Source organism: Octopus bimaculoides, chromosome 3 (assembly GCF_001194135.2).
Source record: "Octopus bimaculoides isolate UCB-OBI-ISO-001 chromosome 3, ASM119413v2, whole genome shotgun sequence".
NCBI classification, from domain to species: domain Eukaryota; kingdom Metazoa; phylum Mollusca; class Cephalopoda; order Octopoda; family Octopodidae; genus Octopus; species Octopus bimaculoides.
The window spans coordinates 158,741,452-158,752,249 of NC_068983.1; the positions used below are offsets into that span (position 1 = coordinate 158,741,452).

General features: G+C 36.3%; 1 protein-coding gene across 3 annotated transcripts in view; it reads left to right on the forward strand.

The window, feature by feature from the left end:
* The window catches only part of LOC106872351 (protein Wnt-8b), a 106,595-nt gene that overhangs the window by 83,698 nt on the left and 12,099 nt on the right, over positions 1-10,798 (forward strand). The gene's annotated exons all lie outside the window — the stretch shown is intronic.

Here is a 10,798-nt window from a genome sequence, read left to right on the forward strand (position 1 = left end):
ATATCCGGTTTATTAGCTTTTATAGTCTTGTCGGTATGTACGGGGAAGTCCCAGAGAATCGATACATTTTCTCCCTCAGTCACAGCTTCAGGATGGTGCTTATACCACTTGTCAGCGGTTTTGATTTTATAATGCTGACATATTGTCCAGTGTAAATACTGGCCAACTCTGTCATGTCTTGCTTTATATTCTACAGGTGCTATTATTATTATTATTATTATTATTATTATTATTATTATTATTATTATTATTATTATTATTATTATTATTATCTCAGTTTTTGTTGGAAGTCCTGGAGTGTTCTATGCGTGATGGGCTGCTGCCTGCAGCCTACGGTACCATGCTATCAGTTCTTTTCAACTCTCTAATACTTTCCTGATTATTCTGGCCGTGCAACAGTTCTACTGGGTACTCTATTCCGATTTCCTTTTCTGATACAGTCCCCAAGGACTCAAAAATAATTGGCACTATCTTCACCCTCTTCATGTTCCATAGCCGGGCTATTTCGTACTTAAGAGGGTTGTATTTATCTATTTTTCGACTTCTTATTGACTATCCATGGGTCAAAGGGGCATGCAACATCAACTATATAGCATATGTGGTGCATCTTGTCGATCACCACTAGGTTCGGTCTGTTATGCTCTAGCACCTGATCTCTTTGGATTGGGAAATTCCATAGGATTTTGCATGTCTCCGACTTCGCCTCTCTCTGCGGTTTGTGTTCATACTAAGTCTTGCCTCTCTCTAGCCCCCACTTTTCGCACAGTTTCCACTGAGGTAGCACTTTCGCTACCGCATCGTGTCGCCACAACACGTAGTGGTTTCGGGCAAGTCTTGAGTATTCGTATATGGGCAACGGTTTCGTCCACTCTATTAAAGATGTGGCACAGCGGAGACACTTGCTCGTTCCTGAGGTTGACCCTCCAATTCGTGGCCAAAGTTTGGTCTAGCGATTATTATTATTATTATTAGTAGTAGTAGTAGTAGTAGTAGTAGTAGGAGGAGGAGGAGGAGGAGGAGGAGTATTTACATTATATTATTTACATTTGACAGATATTTGTCCTCATCTTGTTTGTTGTTATACCCTCAAACCTTCATCAGGTGTCTTGGGGAAATTTTGAACCTGGGTTCTCATTCCTATTGGTGGTTTTTCGGAAGATACAAAAGATATGCGGCCCATATGACATCAGGACAGTATTCAAGAGTAATACAACACTTCGCAAATATCTCCTTCGGGTAAAACCACCAATAGAAGAGAATATTACCAAAAACTGCGTGTACTCCATCCCATGCAGCTGTGGTAGATTATACAAAGGTGAAACATGCCCCCCCCCGCCCCAAATAAGGGTAGAGGAACATTGCAAAGCTGTGACACGAAGATATATTGATAAATCGGGTATAGCTGATCATGTATGGAAAAATGGGAGACCACCTCCCCCTGTGGGTTGAAGCTAAAATAATAGACAGAGAACACCACTGGAAAATACGAAAACTGAAAGAAGCAGCACATATGCTAGGACACAATAACCTCCTAAGCAGACCGAGTGCAGATGTGAACAGCATATGGGAACCGGTATTGAGGAAGGAGAAGGATAGGAAAATATTAGATTTATAAGCCCTAAAAATTCACTCCATAATTGCCCGCGGGCAAATGGCATATGGAGCTGCAAACGGTGGTACGACTATTGGTGCCCAGAAGATAGTAGTTTCAAAGACTTGCACGTGATGCTACTCTCCGCTACTTTCTCAACCTTACTAATTCCTCAAGGTAGAAAGCGTTCAAATAGCTCTAACTGTTAAACATGTGACAGCTGGAGTTACTTCCCTGGACGAAGTCTCATTGCTTTTCTTTTCGCACACATGATGAGGAACAGCTTTGGACTCATTTCGTATGTACAGTCTAAGCAAAGGTATGTCACTTTTGCCTTCACCCTTTCTTGGATAAAGTATGATGTGGTACTGTCTTTTGAGACATACATTTTCCATATTTATTCTTTTGTCTAAAATTGACTCAAAATTTGTAATAACAGCAAAATAAGAGTTGTTGTTATTGTTGTTGTCCACTCGCCATTGGGCCAATATGACACATATCTAGAGACCAGTCTTCTTTCGAGTTCCGTATTCCTTAGCCACAAGATCATCTGCTGTTTGCTCTATAACTGGGGTAACATGGACCTGGGACAGCTGGTAACAAATAGTTCTTCCCAAAACTGTTGAATTCCAAGTTGGAACCACACCACCAGATGCAGTTTAATATTTTTCCCAGAACAATGTGTACTCTCCAAACGAAAATGTTTCCGATACATGCCAAAAACCCATGCTTTTTGCAAGTACATCTTCAAAGAAAAGGATCCTAAACATAAATCATTTTACAGAAAAGACAGATTCAGGGAAACATTTTGTTAATAAGCTCGTAAGTCAGACTACCAACTCGCAGTGATTTACAACTGACCGAACGATTTGCTCAACACACCCCTCTGCTGAAATCTACTTTGCATAGTACTTTGAGTCTTTGATCAAAAATCGTTCCATGCAAACATTTAAGCAAAGTGCTGGTGGAAAACTGCACATGCTTGAAATCAGATAGTAAGCATTCACTGCAGTCAGACAAGGATCCACATATGAATTTGTTTCTACGCCACTATTCTTTTTTCGAACCATCGAACGGATTTCGTCTCCCTTTGCTTCAGTGCAGGCATCCGAGTGTGGACAACGTTACCTTCAAGTTTCACAGCGAGTTTCATGCCATTCTCGTCACTGGCGTTTGCACTGCCTTTTTTATGTTCCTCGTGTAATCAAGTGACTAGATCGTAATTCATTTTCTTTCTCTGTCACTACTTTGCTAAAAATAAAGATTGCTGATGAAAGTTTCCCTTTTAATGTGACCCATCACCCGTTATGCTTGATGGTTCCCCTCAAGTTCTAATTACTAGTTCACTAATACTGTCTCTGAAATCTTTTTGTGCCAAGAAGGACGCAATCATCTTCCAATAATAGTGTCTTCGTTTATTACTTTTGTCTAAATTGACTGTAGAGTTCACGATTTTGTTGTCCTTCGAGCCCTAGTTGAAAGTGTGAACTATCTCCGCTAAATCTATCTTATAAGCCGATAAAAACTACTTGGATCAACTGTTTTATTTAAGTCCAAATTGCTTTAGAAAAATTAAGATGATACTTGTTAGAAAAATTAAGATGATACTTGTTAGACAGCTGGAAATGACTGTGCAATTTTGAAAATCTTATGTACACAGTCTTCTCTTACCGGCTACTCTCATTCTTTACCTGCGTGTATCCATGATGCCATCTCATTCATTCGCTAACTCTACTGAACCAAACGTTCCTAGCTATGTTTCTTAATGTCAAAAGAAACCCAGCCATCCACTTAGTTCCGGGATGTAAATGATGTACATTCTCTAGTTATATTTCTTTTATGTTTTCTCCTGTTTGGGTTCACCTTTGTTATCTCTCCAATGTCTTCAGCCCTTGTGGCTAATAAAAGTAATCATTATTATCGTGTTTATTATTCATGAGTTGAAAATAGATCAAAATATTTCTTTCTAATAATAAAGATTATGTATATTTTAGAGAATTTATGTAGAAGTCTTCCGAGCTAAGGAGGATGTTTATAATCTTTATTTAAGTCCGACTTTTTTTAATCTGACAAGGTTATCCAATAACCGCTGAATCCATCGTAAAGATCATCTTGCCAGCTGCATTTAACCAGGAAGTACAGACAGTTTCCTCTTTGACTGACTGCGCTTCCTGAGTGACGTGTGAGTTGCATTATGTATTATATTGTCATGTGCTGATTGTGAAAAATATGTAATGTATGGACTATGTTATGTTATTAAGTGACAATATTAAAACGTACAATATTAATTGTCTGAGTAGTTAATTATGTGCGGAATCTTTACGGTATTTGTTATCGGATATCAACTATGTGAAAGTATCTCGTGCTATTTTATTGAATAACGATTGTTTAATGCAGGGGTGGGGAAACCCCCGCCCGCGGGCACAATTGCGCCTGTGAGCCCATTTTATTGCGCCCGCAAATTGACATACTTGTATGTACAAAATAAAGTAAATTTTTCAATTATAAAATTTATACAATACTGGTATGCAATGCTTATTTGCGATATAGGTCGGGTTTCCACTACGACGTAAAACGGTCAGACTAGAACAGAAATCGTCCGGTAATTGCCAATTGAATGGAAATTTTATTTTTACTATAAAGCACATATTGCTAGTTTTGTACCACCCCCTTGAGACCCGACTAAACTTTAGCCGAGAAGACTAAAAATATGTTGCATATACCGAAATGATTTTTATATGAAACGAATGTTGAAGGATTGTAGAAGATACTGTGTAAAAATTATTCATATCCAACAATTCCAAATATCTAAATTTTCCTTCCGATTTCATTTTTCACGTTTTCACAAAATAAAAAAAAATCTCCACAATCGACGCACATCCTCTTTTTTGTTAATCGATAAGCAAAAAATATCTTTAAAAATCTGTTTAAAATCAAAAACAAATTGGTAAAGCTTCATGGAAACAGACGCTTTTAATTTGTTGCCTTGTGAACAGGATTATAAAAAAATATTACTTTTACCGAAAAAGCAATGAAAAAATAACTGCTTTTGGAAGGGGTGTCGCATTTTTGCTATCAGTCGGTGTCAAGGAGGGTCAACAGAAGTTACTTTCATCTGTCATCAGCTTATCAGTTATCGCCCTTCCTTACCCACTCGCTTGTCAACACCTGTGTGGACAAAGGAGAGAGAAAAATCATGTTAAGCCTTGCAGAACCAAACAATATCTTAATCTTTTACAGATTTTTAGTTGTTACTATTTTTACAACACTGAACGCATGCATTACAACTACGAGCCAGTTGGCTTTTGTTTTTCCCAGGTAGCGGTAATAACTAAAATTCGGAAAGTAATAATATAAATTCAACCGGTTTATAACTTTGTTAAATCAATTTTCCTAAACCCTTATCAATATGGCAAAAGCGGTTATAAAGATCCTAAAAAAAAGAACTGCTGGTGAACGCGCTTTGTTTAATGAAAAATGTACAGAGCTTTATTTTTTTATTGAAATAGATAACAAGTTCATTTGTCTTATTTGCAACGAACAAGTAGCCATTCATAAAAAATATAATATTGAGATTTCTCCAACGTTAGGATAGGTACATTTTGAAAAATATAGAATACCTCATAAGTAATATAAATTCGTAAATTTAGTAGCGGCGTTAATGAAGATGTTAAGTGTTAATTTAATGTGTTAAACTTATCTTTATTAGTGTATATCGAATTATACATCGATATATACAAGATTTACACAGATATAAGAGTTAAAACTTGCGATCCGCCCGCGGACCTTTTTCTTTGGAAATTTTTACCCGCTGCACTAAAACGTTTCCCCACCCCTGATTTAGTGTCTGCTTTTTATGAGATATGTTCCATTATTTTAGTGTTTATTTTAAGGCAGCGAACTGCCAGAATGTTCAACCCACCAGACAAAATTCTTGACATTTTGTCCGTCTTTTATATTCTGAGTTCAAATTCTGCCGAGGTCTGACTCTGCTTTTCATTCTTCAGAGGTCAATGAAATAAATACCAGTTGTGTACTGGGGTCGATGTAATCGACTAGTCCCTCCCTCATAATTTCAAGCTTTGTGCCTATAGTAGAAAGGATTATTTTGTATTAATTGTCAGCAGCATGTTTTATACGAGTTCTGTTTTCTCGTCAACTGTCAGAATTACTTAATGCGAATTACTCAATGAGGGCGAGCTGGTAGAATCGTTAGCGCGTCGGACAATATGCTTAGTAACATTTCTTCCGGCTCTTTTGGGGTCGAGGAAGTAAAGTATCAGTCAAGTTCTGGGGTCGATATAATCGACTTATCTCTGCCCTCAAAATTGCTGGCCTTGCGCCAAAACCTAGAATTATTTCCCTGTAGGCATAGCTTCTGGGTTGATCTTGTTTGTGGACATATTTTGTCTTTATAAAAGATTGGGAAGTCATGAATGTGACCGAACGTCTCATCGTGCTAACCCCATAGTCTGCACTTGATGTTAGTCTCTTGTTGCATTGTTTTAGTTATATAATGTTAGCATACCTTCATGACTACTGGTTCATTATATGTTTCAACCAGATTTTGGGGTCCTAGTCAATCTCGTGCTTTTTAATTGCCTGCCGCTTTTAATATGTTGCTGGATTTCTAGCTAAATATATTGGCCTTGTTCGAAGTGATATTACATATTTTAATCTTTTTCTGATTTATTGTGATTCTTTATAATTGTGCCGAAAGTTTTTGTTCCACATTCTCTCTTAATATACTTGAGCTTCTACATGTCACCTGATATTGTTTTCTGAGTTAATGTCGCAAATAAGTTTTTGGGGGTATTTCATTCAAAATTCCTTGTTCTCTGAAAAGTCATCCTCATTTTCCAAGTGTTTTATCTTGCTTACTTCTGCTGATGTAATTTGCTTCTCTTTTTTATTGAAATATATATATTTCACTATTTCCCTTCACTATGCTTTTTCCACTTCGCTTAGGAAATGTGTCTTTCCGTTTTGTTTTGTTTCAATTTTATATAGTATATTTTCTTTTCTATTTTGTTTGGTTTGTTTTTGTTTGGGAGAGACTGGTCTGGATCAAACTCAGTTTTCATTTATACTCTCACTATTTCTTGACAGTCTCTTGAATCCGAGAAAGACTATTCCATAATTTCTTGCTGAGCAACCTGCACAGATGGTTTGTTTATAGTGATCAAGTGTTTGTGTTATACATACTCTCACTCCATCAAATCGATATTGCCTGTGCATGCACACAGTGTGTCACATGTCAGATGTCGAAGTGAACGCAAAGCAACGTGGAATGAACTGTTTTGCTGAAGAAAAACCACGATCTTGCAATCGTGTGTCAACATCCTAACCACTAGGACACATGACTATCACCATTACTGAATGGATTATACTCTTCAGTATGGTGATATTCTGGTTACTTGCTTCTTTAAACAGAAGCTCTTGCGGGGCCCGGTAACCCCTATGTATTCTTTCACGGAGCTGCCTGTTTGTGGGTAGCTATTAACATTTTAATGATGTTAACCTAGTTCAACGATTCTGTTATGCTTTATTTCTTTTTCTGTTAGATTCTTTTCACTATTAGCTCTCGTCTTTCTGCTATGTTCTGTTTTAATTCTGTTTTCAATGACCTATGCGATAATATGGTTTTGTACGTTTGGTTCCGTTTCTCTGTCTTTATTGTAATGCACTAGTTTTTTGTATGTAATGGAATCTATGGTATTTCCAGCGTGTTCTGAAGATTTATTCATTGTATGTGCCATCTTTTTTGTTATTATTTCTTTTATGGGGACTTATTTGTTTCGTGTATGGTGGAGTCTGTTGCGATGCTTCCATTGGTTTACAGGAGCATATCCTTGTGTAGTCTGTTGCTTTTGATTTATCTTCTCTGTGTATTCTTGTTAAAAGTTGTTCTAATTCTTTCTAGTATAATCTTATTGTTTATAAAGTTTTCATACATTCGGTGGTATGTTAGACCCTTTTTTTTTAATCCTTTTATTATCACTTTGTGTCTTTAACTCCATATCAGTGTATTGATATTGCTGTCAGATTGCCTATAAAATTTAGTTATGATAAACCAAATGTTGCTTGCTAAAACATATATTGCATGTTAAGTTGAAGTGCACTTAATAAGGATGCTTTTAGGGTATAATTTCTGAAACAATCACAATCTAAAATACGATCAGTATCTCTCCATCAGCGTGTGTAAACCATCGAAATATGATAAATATAAAAAAATGTTCAATTACACTGCATTCATTGGAAGTCTATCTACCCCGTCTCTTTCAAAATCTACTGTGACCTGTGCAAAGAATATTCCTAGCACGTTTGGTATAACAACAAAATTATTGCCGTTATATAACACATGGAAGTTTAAGTATATTGAGAGAATGCAGAACAAAAACATTTGGCACAATTAAAAATCACAATAAATCAGAAAAAGATTTTAAAAATACAGTAGTATCTTAAACATGGTCACCATACTTAACTAGAGATCCAGCAACACGTTAAAAGCTGCAACTAGTTGAAAAATACATGGTATCATGTAAAAGTATGAAGTATCATACAAACAAATGTGGAGATATCATGGATAGTTATTTGACGTATATTCCTCAATCAATTTCAATATATTAAAACGAAAACTCTTCAAATACTTCAGGTGATAGCGTTAAGTTTGTCTTATCTGAAATGGCAACACAAACTGTTAATACTGACTTGCAAACAATAGCTTTATTATATTCATATTCGCAGTATACACAGAAGAACACAATAAAGAAAGCAAACTGATACACAAATACAGTTAGAACATTAACAGGAACCACACTTGATCACTCGAAATAAACAATTATTAGACATTTTTATGATGGCGATTGTCTGTCTTGGATATATTATGGCTGTGTACTATGAAAGTAACACTTCAATGTACTGATATACTAATCAGAATTCCTATAAAATATTGTTTTGATAGAGCAAATGTGTACATATTTAGTCTATCATAGTCTACAAACAATGAATTAGATGTATCATGGACTATATCAGTCATGCATGTTCCTCCAGTCTCTTCACAAATAAATAACCAAGTACATAAGACAGTGTAGCGCACATTTTCATAGCTTGTACGCTGACTACAACCAGCAAACCGTCAACCCAACGAGTCAGCCACTACATAAAAAGTCACTTCTGGACACCTATACAACATCCAGAGCTCTAGTACAACAGCATTTTACTGTCAATATCATCCCCGTTTAGCCCACACAAACATTAAAAGCAAATATACATAGAAATAACTAGCACACTAGAGAATCAGCAATTGTGTGCTCCAGCCAAGTGCACTTCGCTTGCGTCCGTTGTGGATACCACCAGCATCATGGAGCGTCTATGTAGTTGATCGACCTGCTATAAATAACAACTAAGTCACCTTCAAATGACACCCGACGTCTTAAAACGGACACTTTGATAGTGTAATCATGGGTTTCTTTTTTTTTTTTTCACATAAGAAAACCAAAGGACGATCCTGGCTGGAATGACTTTGATCTTAGATCTGTTCGATCAGAGCTGACATGAGGCTAAACAATAACAACAGGTGTACAAACGAATCAATGAAGGAACCTCTATGGGGTCACTCACCCCGCTAAAATTGCAGTCAGATGTCACTAAAATCACGTCTATTTCCTTTAAAGGGGAGACAGCATCACTTTTAATGACATAATATAGTCAGAAATACTCTTAAAAATACTGAATGATCTCTGCTGGAAAACTTTTGATCTCAGGTTTGCTTCATCAGTTTGGACATATTACATACTTACAGCATGTCTAGGCTGTCATACTGCAACCCATACGATTTATAACTACTAGTCTCAATGTGCAGTATGGTCCTCTGAGTCGGTGTCTTCATATGACTAGGAAAAAAGTGAGACGTTCGGCCAAAAAGCCACGTATCGTAGGTCTATCCGTTCGGCCAAAAAGCCACGTATCGTAGGTCTATCCGCTCGGCCAGAGATGACTTAGCTTTACACAGCTATCATCGGTTACGTCTCATGACACATTATATATCAGCAAGCAATTTGCTTCAACAACAGTACTTTATAACATGAACACCAGAAGACCAGATATCAGTGTTGTTGTCATTAAAATAATAGAAGGCGGCATTGTACGAGGTCATGTATTCTCAAATATGTTTTATGTCTAATTCTATTAGCTATGCGGCTAATAGAAGATTATTTATAAATTCATCCCTTTGAATTTGGAATAATCTTTCAAAGGCTTTATTTGGAATCCTTCCTAACAATATAATAAAACATTCAGGATTGCAGTAATGCTCATAAAATCCTCTGTTCCTGAACCAGAGTGAATTAATCTATTGATTATTCTTTGAGATCCAACTACCCGGTGTAATTATAGTTCACACAAACGTACATATAATAAACATTACATTTTCGCCTAATTATGTGTTCTGTCTCTCTTAATTTCTTCGCTTTGTTGTAATCACTCAAGAAAACCAGTTTTTACTCACAACTGCACGTTGTTCTCCCACAGTGTCATATTCATTTAATGGATTTTAAAGGAATTTTACCAATTATTTCCTTCTCCCATACGTCGTCGGTAAGTGACCTTTCTTCTAGGGCGAAACTTATGACTATTCTGTACCTTTATTTACACTGATCTCTCTTCCGAACTTATCATCCTCACCGTTTTGGGCTTCTGGGCTCCGACGGTTGGAGTTAGAATTAAATATTGATATGACTTCCATTCAAGCGGATTGTTTGGCTTGGTAATCTTAATGACATTTTATCAACTTCCAGAACATAGGCACCGTTTGTTTGTTTGTTTTTGACAAGTATTTTTTAAAATGCTGCTGGTTGCCCCGGTCACCTCAACCATGTTGCCATACACAAGCTTGGATTTTTTTTCCTTCTTTGGACCTTTCCTCTCTCCTCTTTCTGACATGAAGAGCCATGCTCGAAACATTATACACTCACTCCTTTTTCCTCTTATACAAATACAAGCAAATACAAGCAAATACAAGCAAATACATTTCATGTATACGTCCTTTTGACTTTTTTGTTTTGTTATTTGTTATTTTTGATTATCTATTTGCCTACATACATACATATATACATTCATACATACAAACATACATACATACATACATACATACACACATACATACATACATACATACATACATACATATATATATATATATATATA